Source organism: Chiloscyllium plagiosum, unplaced genomic scaffold (assembly GCF_037043375.1).
Source record: "Chiloscyllium plagiosum isolate Xiang-an unplaced genomic scaffold, Cpla_swu_hap1 HiC_scaffold_53X, whole genome shotgun sequence".
In the NCBI taxonomy this organism is placed as follows: domain Eukaryota; kingdom Metazoa; phylum Chordata; class Chondrichthyes; order Orectolobiformes; family Hemiscylliidae; genus Chiloscyllium; species Chiloscyllium plagiosum.
The window spans coordinates 14,475,988-14,488,389 of record NW_028270191.1 but is presented as its reverse complement, the minus strand read 5'-3'; the positions used below and the strand labels follow the sequence as shown (position 1 = coordinate 14,488,389).

Here is a 12,402-nt window from a genome sequence, read left to right as displayed (position 1 = left end):
AGGAGTTTGAGAGATGACCTGATACAAGTTAATAAGATCATGAGGGGTATAAGAAGAGTTCAGATAGTGTCTTTTCCCTAGAATGGGGGATTTCAAGACCACAGGGCATATTAAGGAGAGAGGAGCATGGGGAACCTTTTTTTTGGTGCACAGAGGGTGGCTCGCATGTGGAATGAACTTCCTGAGGGACTCGTGGATGTGGATACAATTACAATGTTCAAAGGATATTTGGAAAAGTACGCAAATGAAAGATTTGGAGGGACATGGTACAGGAGAAAGCAGGTGGGACTGATTTAGTTTGGGAACATGGTCAGCATGGACTGGTTGGGCCAAAGGTCTGTTTCCATGCTGTATGACACTGTGACTATGACTTTGCTTGTACGCTGGAATAAATTCATACTCCAAACCATATCTAGTCATGATTTGGAGACATTGGTATTGGACTAGGGTGTATATAGTTAAAAATCACAACGCCAGGTTGTGGGCCAACAGGTTTATTTGGAAGCACGAGCTTTCGGAACACTGATTCTTCATCAGGTGGTTGTGGAGAATAATTCCCGATGAAGGGCTTTTGCCAGAAACGTCGATTTTCCTGGTCCTCGGATGCTGCCTGATCTGCTGTGCTTTTCCAGCACCACTCTAATCTCCAGCATCTGCAGTACCCACTTCCACCTACCTATTTTCAAACACTTGTTGAAAAATTAAATTTCAAACAAAAAAATTGGTGACTTTAAAACACAATTTCATGAGCAGTTAATCATTAACATGCGACAACCCCAAGCAATCCCACAAAAAGTTCAGATAACAGTTAGAAATAAATATGAAAATGCAAACCTATTCAATTTTAATTTACCAGCTTCACAATGAAAACATGCAGCCTTTAACATAGTTTTACACCACAACATGCATTGACCTTCAGTAGTGACGAATAAAACAAAACTAAGAGGGCACAGACTTTTGTGGGTCTGCGCAAGAGGTACCAGGTCTATTACGACAGGAATTCAATCTGGGGCAATTATTTGTCTAAAGATTCCATGTCTCAGGGTAAAAATAAAAACAAAGCCTCTTCAAATCCCATGAGTTTGTGAATCAGCACCACGACTAGGAAGTCTGAAGATGGTGGGAAATCTTTGTATTCTTCCATTGCTCCATTTGATATGGTTCTGAATTTGGAATGGTCAGAGACATGACTGTTCTCAATGTTTATAGAATCATAGAGATGCACAGCATGGAGACAGACCCTTCGGTCCAACTCGTCCATGCCAACCAAATATCCCAGCCTAATTTAGTCCTATTGGCCAGCATTTGGCCCATATCCCTCTAATCCCTCCCTATTCATATACCCATCCAGATGCCTTTTAAATGCTGTAATTGTACCAGCCTCCATCACTTCCTCTGGCAGTTCATTCTATACACATACCACCCGCAGCATGAAAAAATTGCCCCATAGGTCTCTTTTATATCCTTCCCCTCTCACCCTAAACCCCTCTAGTTCTGGACTCCCCTATACTGGGGAGAAGACCTCTATTTACCCTATCCATGCCAGTTATGATTTTATAAACCTCTATGGAGGTCACCCCTCAGCTTCTGACACTCCAGGGAAAACAGCCCCAGCCTATTCAACCTTTCCCTATAGCTCAAATCCTCCAACCCTGACAACATCGTTGTAAATCTTTTCTGAACCCTACAAGTTTCACAACACCCTTCCCATAACAGGGAGAGCAGAATTGCATGCAATATTCCAAAAGTAGTCCAACCAATGTCCTGGCCAGCCGCAACATGACCTCCCAACTCTTGTACTCAATGCTCTGACCAATAAAGGAAGCATACCAAACACCTTCACCATCCTGTCTACCTGGTTACTCCACTTTCACGGAACTATGAACTTGCACTCCAAGATCGCTTGGTTCAGCAACACTCCTCAGGGTCTGACCAGTGTAAAGTCCTGCCCTAATTTGCCTTTCCAAAATGCAGCACCTCATATTTATCTAAATTCAACTCCATCTGCCACTCATCAGCCCCTTGGCTCATCTGATCAAAGTCCCATTGCACACAGAGGGAATCTTCTTCGCTGTCCACTACACCTCCAATTTTGGTGTCATCTGCTCTCACTCTCTTGGATACATATCACTTATGAATATTTATGCACTTCTGGTCATTCTATTAACAAAATAGGAAAGCTCAGGGGCACAGTTCTGTACACTCTTCCCATAGCTCCTCAGTATTCGTGTGACTCACTCCATTTTCTAATTGAACTCATTTGTTCCTGTGAGTCAAAAAGAGGGAGCTTCTTACTTGCTATGGTTTTTTTTCCTTCTTACTACAATCTTCAGGCTTTTAAAAACCCAAGCTTAACATCATTTAAATTATTTCAGCTTCTCTCCTCTGTCCAATTTTGACTAGATACATTTATACACTGTTACCCTTTGAGAGAATTTTTCAAATATGAACAAAGTATGCTGAATTTACATATTTCTATTGTTTAGGTTCTTTGCTAGTGTGGTAAACGTGCAGAGAAATCTCTCAACATGTCATTCACATCATGTTAATAGTGAAGACGTTGTACAGCTTGTAAACATATCCACAGATAACATCAACGTTTCTTCTATGTTGAACTGGTGAGTGACTAGATCAGGCACTGTAGGTCTACTTATCTGCCCTTATCCAGACAAACTTGCACTGCAGATATTTCTTCCCATCTTGACAAGACAAAAACAAAACTAATTTGGGGCGAGAGACAGAATTCATACGGTTTCAGTGGAAAATGGAAACTGTGCTTAAAAGACATCAGCGCCAAACAGTACAATTGCAATTCGTTAGATTGAACGCCCATATTTGGATAAGTCAATAAAGCGCCTGGTGGTCTGTTTGGGTCATTCACATCACCGTGACGTAATAATGAATCCAAGCAACACATGGATACACTAACATTTCTGGTAATTGTATCAGAGTTTCATTCATCAGATCATATTTAACAATGACAGTTATAGTATCTTTAATTTTGATATAGTGTGCGGTTATTAAGAAAGTCACTACCACAACAAACGAAGTAATTTTAAAAACGTGGTTAAAAAAGAACTTACCAACTCGAGGAAAAAAAAATCAGCAACTGCAAAAATATAACAAAATAGCTCATCATACAAGGCAATTTGAAAATCTTGACGTTTAAAAACATAGGAAAAACTCACCGTTCAGAAACTAAAAAGTATAAAATAGAATTCTAGGAATAAAAATATTGACTGAAATCGTCAACTGATCTCGTAGATAAAATTCTTAAAAACGTATCGAAAAATAATCAGTTTTTAAATATTCTTTCTTTAAAGAACGATTGCATAGAGAATTTAGGATTTCACCAGGTTTTCTCCCACGTCCAACCCCTAATTCTCCACACACCGACTCACACAGCTCTAACTGAAGCTGGATTTAAAGTGGCCACTCACTCACGTGGACAATCCCGCCTTTGTGTCGCCTTCGCCGAACGATCTCGCGGGAGTGAAGGAGCGCGAAAAGCTTCAGCCATTTTGGTGGTATCGATGCATGAGGTTCTGGGTAGTTTTCACGATGCCCTCGCAGCTCTTTCCCGTGTGGGTGGCTGCAGATCCGGTTGGTGGGGCACAATTTACTAGGTCATTTCATAGAATCCCTACAGTGTGGAAACAGGCCATTTGGCCCAAAAAGTCCACACCGATCCTCCGAAGATTAACCCACTGAGACCCATTCCCCTGCTCTACATTTCCCATGACTAATGTACCTAACCTACACATCCCTGAACACTACGGACAATTTAGTATGGCCAATTCACCTGACCTGCACATTTTTGGATTGTGGGAGGAAACCAGAGCACCTGGAGGAAACCCACACACAGGGAGAATGTGCAAACTCCACACAGAGTCACCAAATGCTGGAATTGAACCTGGGACCCTGGTGCTGTGAGGTAGCAGTGCTTACCACTGAGCAATCTACATCAGCCCACTTTTCATACATTTCTTATATTTACTTTGTCCATTTAACTTGAAAATTGGCAAATACACTGGGATTTATAAATTGGCTTAATGGACAAGTGCCCTGTGTGGTGGTGTACTAAGTCATACAGATGAGAAACCATCAGCTGAAATAGGGGCAGCAGTGAAAAGCTTATAATTGACCCCAACAGCCCTGGAATGGCGAAGATCATTAGCACCCAAGATTTTAGATCCTTGACCAGTGACATCCTAGGTATTGAATATGGAAAATTAGATCTGAAATATAAAGAATAGCTAGTTTACTACTGTAGATGGAGAGTTGCATTTGTAGAGACCTGTATTGTACCAGCAAAAGCCTTTAAGGGGAGGTGGGATGAGATGAGGGAGAAGATAGGAAACAAAAAGCATTGGATACCAGAGAAAGCTTGTGAGCATAATTTCTTCCTGATTCTTTATTGAAACTTGTATACGGATGGGATTGTTGATGGATTCTTCGGCATAATGGCAACTGGATTGATTAGGAAAAAACCCACTCAACAACGAGTAACAAAACTGAGGATTGCTGCTGTATGTTCATAAAAAAAAGTAATCACAAAGAATTGAGGGAAGAGGAAGCTCAATCAGGTTCCAGATAATGCACTCTACTGAATGTGACAGGAAATGATTTTCCAGCAGGCAGCAACAACAACATAAATTGTTCTGTTTTTCATTCGGACCAATAACACATGTATCTGTGCATGTTTGTGAAATAACATTCTTTTCAATTTTTTTTGGTGGCGTATATAAGAAAAATATGATAGGACAAAGTGTTTCTTCCTTAACACCTAATTTTCCTGGTGCAGGTGCCGGATTTCTCCAGAACTTCACCCTCAAGTGAACGGTGTGTCGGGATTATTTCATCCATAGGAACATAGAAACAGAAGTAGGCTATTCAGCATGACAACATTTCCCCACTGTTCAATATGATCGTGGCTGATTGAACACTTCAATGCCTTTTAACCACCCTATCCCCATAAATCTGTACATCACTGGTAATCAGAAATCTATTAACCTCTACCATAAATAAAGGCTGAGCTTCCACAGCCCTTTCTGGTAGAGAATTCCAAAGGTTCACAACTCTGCATAGAAATATTTCTCCTGATCTGATCTCCTGGACTTAAGTGGTACAACCTTATACAGTACAGCTCAGGAACTGGCCCCTCGGCTCACCAAGCCTGTGCTGATTCCAGTCCTTATTTAGACCCACTACGTATTGCCCTTGCCTGGTTTATATTCCTCTCTTCACCTCCCATGTATCTATCAAGAAAAGCCTTAAACATTGCTAATGTGCCTGCTTCCACCACCTCCACTGACAGTGCATTTCGGGCACCCACTACCCTCTTGGTGAAAAAAATTCCCTGCACTTGTTCTCAAAACTTGTCTCCACTCACCTTGAACCTGTGCTTCTTGTAGTTGACCTTTCCACCCAGGGAAAAAAAAGCCTCTGACTATTCATTCTATCTATGCCTCTCATAATTTTGTAGACCTCTATCGGGTCACCCCTCAGCCTCCGTCTTTCCAATGCAAATAATTTGTGTTTATCCAGCCTCTCCTCATAACTAAAACCTTCCAGACCAGGCAACATCCTGGTAAAACTTCTCTGCACCCTCTCCAAAGCATCCACATCCTCTGGTACTGTGGCAACCAGAACTGCACGCAATGTTCCAAAAATGACCTAACTAAAGTGTTGTACAGCTGTGCTTATTTTTATTTGGATGATACAGAAAACTTAGTTTCTGCTTTCTAAACTTCCAATGGCTGATAATGGGAGGTTAGCTTTCAAATGTACATGTTGTAACATCAACAGCCAAACTCCTCCCAGAAACACATTCCAGAAACCCACTTCAAAGTCCCTGGCCCCTCCCTGTGTTTGACCATCCTGTTCTCTCCCAGACTTACTGGCACCAGTTCCCAGGTACTGACCTCATTAATGGCCAAACATCTGCTATCTGGTTAAACATACTGCTTTTCCCTTGTGTAGAAGAGTCTGTAGAATGTTTTTGACCAAGAACCACCTGTAATTAACTTCCTGGTCAGGCCAGCTTGTTTGATCCTTTGTTTCAATAGAAGATGCTGCTCACATTACAAAGGCCATTTTCAACTCTCAGTTCACATATCCAATATCCAAATTGTTAAGGTATAATAAAGTAAAAATAAAGACGAAATGAAACAAGACTTCATCACTCCTGTACTCAATTCCTCTTGCAATAAAGGCCAACATTCCATTATCTTTCCTAATAATTGTCTGCACCTGCATGTTAGCCTTCAGTGATTTATTGTGAGAAACAAAGCTCACACACTTCAATAATTGCAGTCAGAGACAAAATCTGAATCAGTAGTGTCCTTTATTTTTACACTTGCAAGTGGGTGTAATGTCCAGTGCCAGGCAAGGCAGAGGACATACACACCAAATTCAACAAACTCTCGATATTTATATAATTTGGTTCCTACATTTTTTTTCTTATTTCATTGTTTCCCCCCCTGTTTACATCCTCCACTTCCCTAAGACTGGTCCCACCACTCCTGCTTATCTCTTGCCTTATCCGGCCTTGTCTGTGACAAAATGCTTATTTCTGGCCTCACAAGGCCGTTTGACCTCATCCCACTGCAAGTCATTGTTAGGCATATTCTTTCTTCATCAGTATCGACTCTTTCCATCTGGATTTCTCCCGAAGCCACTCTGATCCCTATGACCTCTTTAATTAGGGTTTGTTCCTGTGTCTCTGTAAAAGTGGGAAACAGATGTTTGTTCAGGCGTATCTGGCCTAACTTCATCCCCTCACAACATCTTATCTATTTGCCCATAATATCTACCATTGTTTTGCAATCACGTTTCACGCTGGCATACAATTTTAGCTAATACAAAAACAATTATGTATTTCCTCCACATAGTTTCCATTCTTGTTGACTCAGCTCTTGGCTGAAACAATTACACACTGGTGTGAGTTCATTTACTTTGTATCAGAAATTATAATTGCAGAACTGCAGAAGAAACATTAATTTACCTATATCCCACATTTATCAATAAGGATATCTAGGTCCCTTTGCAGATCTACACTTTGCAACTTCTCACTATTTAAAAAATATTCTGCGCATCTATTTCTCCATTCAAAATGGATAATCTGACATGTTTGCACAATTTATTCCATCTAACATGTTCTATTCACTAAGCCAGTCCAAATCCTTCTGAAGCATCTTCCTCACAATACACATTCATACTTATTTCCACATAGTCTGTTCCCAACTCTAAATCAGACTTTATCAAAAAGCATCTGAAAATCTGTGCACTATGCCTATCAACTCTCCATCAATTTTGTTAATAACATCTTCAAAAACTGTAAACTATTTAATTAAACACAATTTTCCATTTGCCAATTCATGCTGACCATGTCCAATCAGATCATAAGACCAGAAGACATAGGAGCGGAAGTAAGGCCATTCGGCCCATCGAGTCCACTCTGCCATTCAATCATGGCTGATGGGCATTTCAACTCCACTTACCCGCATTCTCCCCGTGGCCCTTAATTCCTTGTGACATCAAGAATTTATCAATTTCTGCCTTGAAGACATTTAGCGTCCCAGCCTCCACTGCACTCTGCGGCAATGAATTCCACAGGCCCACCACTCTCTGGCTGAAGAAATGTCTCCGCATTTCTGTTCTGAATTTACCCCCTCTAATTCTAAGGCTGTGTCCACAGGTCCTAGTCTCCTCGTCTAACGGAAACAATTTCCTAGCGTCCACCCTCTCCAAGCCATGTATTATCTTGTAAGTTTCTATTAGATCTCCCCTTAATCTTCTAAACTCCAATGAATACAATCCCAGGATCCTCAGCCGTTCCTCATATGTTAGACCTACCATTCCAGGGATCATCCGTGTGAATCTTCGCTGGACACGCTCCAGTGCCAGTATGTCCTTCCTGAGGTGTGGGGACCAAAACTGGACAAAGTACTCCAAATGGGGCCTAACCAGAGCTTTATAAAGTCTCAGTAGCACAACGGTGCTTTTATATTCCAACCCTCTTGAGATAATTGACAACATTGCATTTGCTTTCTTAATCATGGACTTAACCTGCATGTTTACCTTTAGAGAATCCTCAACTAGCACTCCCAGATCCCTCTGTACTTTGGCTTTACGAATTTTCTCACCGTTTAGAAAGTAGTCCATGCTTGTATTCTTTTTTCCAAAGTTCAAGACCTCGCATTTGCTCACATTGAATTCCATCAGCCATTTCCTGAACCACTCCTCCAAACTATCTAGATCCTTCTGCAGCCTCCCCACTTCCTCAGTACTACCTGCCTGTCCACCTAACTTCGCTAGAATGCCCCCAGTCCCTTCATCCAGATCATTAATATATAATGTGAACAGCTGCGGCCCCAACACTGAACCCTGTGGGACACCGCTTGTCACCGGCTGCCATTCCAAAAAAGAACCTTTTATCCCAACTCTCTGCCTTCTGTCAGACAACCAACCCTCAATCCATACCAGTAGCTCACCTCGAACACCATGGGCCTTCACCTTGTTCAGCAGCCTCCCGTGTGGCACCTTATCAAAGGCCTTTTGGAAGTCTGGGTAGACCACATCCACTGGGTTTCCCCGGTCTAACCTACTTGTCACCTCTTCAAAGAACTCCAACAGATTTGTCAGGCACGACCTCCCCTTAATTACTCCATGTTGACTTGTTCTAATCCGACCCTGCTCTTCCAAGAATTTAGAAACCTCATCCTTAATGATGGATTCTAGAATTTTACCAACAACCGAGGTTAGGCTAATTGGCCTATCATTTTCCATCTTTTGTCTTGATCCTTTCTTGAACAAGGGGGTTACAACAGCAATCTTCCAATCATCCGGGATTTTCCCTGACTCCAGTGACTTTTGAAAGATCTCAACCAACGCCTCCGCTATTTCCTCAGCCACCTCCCTCAGAACTCTAGGATGTAGCCCATCGAGGCCAGGAGATTTATCAATTTTAAGGCCTTTTAGCTTTTCTAGCACTTTCTCTTTTGTAATGGCAACCATACTCAATTCAGCCCCCTGACTCCCTTTAATTGTTGGGATATTACTCATGTCTTCCACTGTGAAGACTGATGCAAAGTACTTATTAAGTTTTCCAGCTATTTGCTTATCTCCCATCACTAGGCTTCCAGCATCAGTTTGAAGTGGCCCAATGTCTACTTTTGCCTGTCTTTTGTTTCTTATGTACTGAAAGAAACTTTTGCTATCATTTCTAATATTACTGGCTAGCCTACCTTCATATTTGATTGTTATCATCCAAGTGTCTATTTATCCCATCCTTTAGATTCTAGCAATTTTCCTTCTCCTGATATAAGGTCATGGGCCTGTAGTTCCCTGTTATTTTTCTTGCTCCCTTTATAAATAGTGGAGAGTGACATTTGCTCCCTTCCAATTGGCAGGAATCATTCCAGAATCTATAGAATTTTGGAAGATAATCACCAACACATCAACTGTCTCTATAGCCGCCTCCTTCAACCCTCTGGGATGAAGACCATCAGATCTTGGGATTTAACAAATTTCAGCCTTTAATTTCTTGGGTACAATGTTCTTATTAAGGCTAATATCCTTCAAATCCTTGTCCTTCCTAGCTGCTTGGATGTCTCATTGTGAAGATTTCAGGCATCTTCCTCTGTGAAAACAGACAAAGGAATCATTTAGCTAAGTTCTCATTTCTCTATTCCCAGTTATAAATTCCCCTGACTCTGCCTGTAATGGAGGAGAGAGTGAAGTCTGCAGATGCTGGTGATCAGAGCTGAAAATGTGTTGCTGGAAAAGCGCAGCAGGTCAGGCAGCATCCAGGGAACAGGAGAATCGACGTTTCGGGCATAAGCCCTTCTTCAGGAATGTGGAAAGTTTGTCCAGCAGGCTAAGATAAAAGGTAGGGAGGAGGGACTTGGGGGAGGGGCGTCGGAAATGTGATAGGTGGAAAGAGGTCAAGGTGAGGGTGATAGGTCAGACTGGGGTGGGGGCGGAGAGGTCAGGAAGAAGATTGCAGGTTAGGAAGGCGGTGCTGAATTCGATGGATTTGACTGAGACAAGGTGGGGGGAGGGGAAATGAGGAAACTGGTGAAATCCGAGTTCATCCCTTGTGGTTGGAGGGTTCCTAGGCGGAAGATGAGGTGCTCTTCCTCCAACCGTCGTGTTGTTGTGGTCTGGCGATGGAGGAGTCCAAAGACCTGCATATCCTTGCTGGAGTGGGAGGGGGAGTTAAAGTGTTGAGCCACAGGGTGGTTGGGTTGGTCGGTCCGGGTGTCCCAGAAGTGTTCTCTGAAACGCTCTGCAAGTAGGAGGCCTGTCTCCCCAATATAGAGGAGGCCACATCGGGTGCAGAGGATGCAATAGATGATGTGTGTGGAGGTGCAGGTGAATCTGTGGCGGATATGGAAGTTTCCTTTGGGGCCTTGGAGGAAGGTGAGGGGGGAGGTGTGGGCGCAAGTCTTGCACCTCCTGCGGTTGCAGGGGAAAGTGCCGGGAGTGGAGGTTGGGTTGGTGGGGGGTGTGGATCTGACGAGGGAGTCACGGAGGGAGTGGTCTTTACGGAATGCTGATAGGGGAGGAGAGGGAAATATATCCTTGGTGGTGGGGTCAGTTTGGAGGTGGTGGAAATGACGGCAGATGATGCGCTGTACATGGAGATTAGTGGGGTGGTAGGTGAGGACCAGTTGGGTTCTGTCCTGGTGGCGGTTGGAGGGGCAGGGCTCAAGGGCGGAGGAGCGGGAAGTGGAAGAGATGCGGTGGAGGGCATCGTCGACCACGTCGGGGGGGGAAATTGCGGTCCTTGAAGAAGGAGGCCATCTGGGTTGTACGTTTTTGGAACTGGTCCTCCTGGGAGCAGATGCAGCGGAGACGAAGGAATTGGGAGAATGGGATGGACTACACCTCCTCCCACCCTGTCCCCTGTAAAAACGCCACCCCACCTACACCCTCACCACCAAGGATATATTTCCCTCCCCTCCCCTATCAGCATTCCGTAAAGACCACTCCCTCCGTGACTCCCTCGTCAGATCCACACACCCCACCAACCCAACCTCCACTCCCGGCACCTTCCCCTGCAACCGCAGGAGGTGCAAGACTTGCGCCCACACCTCCCCCCTCACCTCCCTCCAAGGCCCCAAAGGAAACTTCCATATCCGCCACAGATTCACCTGCACCTCCACACACATCATCTATTGCATCCTCTGCACCCGATGTGGCCTCCTCTATATTGGGGAGACAGGCCTCCTACTTGCGGAGCGTTTCAGAGAACACCTCTAGGACACCCGGACCAACCAACCCAACCACCCTGTGGCTCAACACTTTAACTCCCCCTCCCACTCCAGCAAGGATATGCAGGTCTTTGGACTCCTCCATCGCCAGACCACAACAACACGATGGTTGGAGGAAGAGCACCTCATCTTCCGCCTAGGAACCCTCCAACCACAAGGGATGAACTCGGATTTCACCAGTTTCCTCATTTCCCCTCCCCCCACGTTGTCTCAGTCAAATCCATCGAATTCAGCACCGCCTTCCTAACCTGCAATCTTCTTCCTGACCTCTCCGCCCCCTCCCCAGTCTGACCTATCACCCTCACCTTGACCTCTTTCCACCTATCACATTTCCGACACCCCTCCCCCAAGTCCCTCCTCCCTACCTTTTATCTTAGCCTGCTGGACAAACTTTCCTCATTCCTGAAGAAGGGCTCATGCCCGAAACGTCGATTCTCCTGTTCCCTGGATGCTGCCTGACCTGCTGCGCTTTTCCAGCAACACATTTTCAGCTCTGCCTGTAATGGACTCACATTCATTTTCGCCAAACTGATTATTTTACTCACCTGTAGAAGCTTTAAGAGTTTTGTGCTAGATTGAATTCATATTCTGTTTTCTCTTCCCCTTTTCTTCGTCCTCTTTTATTGTATTCTATAAACTTCCCAATCCTCAGATTTACTGCTCTTTCTGGCAACTTTGTACACCTTTTGGGTTGGTAAATTAAGTGTTTTTAAATCTCTTTTGGCAACTTAGAGCAGAGAGGATGGAAGCTAGGCAGTTGCATGCTCCTCTTGCAGAATGTGGGAGATAGGGGTCACCACTTGTGTCCCTGCTGACTTCACCTGCGAGAAGTGCACCCAACTCCAGCTCCTCACAGACCGCGTTAGGGAATTGGAGCTGGATGAACTTCAGATCGTTCGGGAGGCTGAGGGGGTGTTAGTGAGGATTATGAGGAGGTAGTCACAGCTAAGTTACAGGATAAAGGTAGCTGGGTGACCATCAGGAGAGAGAAAGGGAAAAGGCAATCAGTGCAGGAATCTCCTGTGGCCGTTCCCCTCAATAATAAGTGTACCGCTTTGGATACTGTTGGGAGGGACCCCACCAGGGGAAAGCCACAGTCGCCAGGTCTCTGGCACTGAGTCTG

General features: G+C 44.1%; 1 protein-coding gene across 8 annotated transcripts in view; it reads right to left on the bottom strand.

Annotated features, from left to right (window-relative positions):
* LOC148134647 (uncharacterized) overlaps positions 1–3,364 on the bottom strand; it is a 67,013-nt gene extending 63,649 nt beyond the window's left edge. For 4 of the 8 annotated variants that reach the window (XR_015755692.1, XM_087985452.1, XM_087985449.1 and 1 more), the window contains exons 1-2: positions 3,189–3,364; positions 3,084–3,109 (exon numbers count right to left, since the gene is read on the bottom strand). The gene's annotated coding sequence lies outside the window, so the exon portion shown is untranslated. Of the gene's footprint in view, positions 1–3,083 lie in introns of all 8 variants that reach the window. The other 4 variants (XM_087985453.1, XM_087985451.1, XM_087985455.1 and 1 more) reach the window with 2 other exon arrangements.
* Between the last annotated feature and the right edge of the window lie 9,038 nt (positions 3,365–12,402).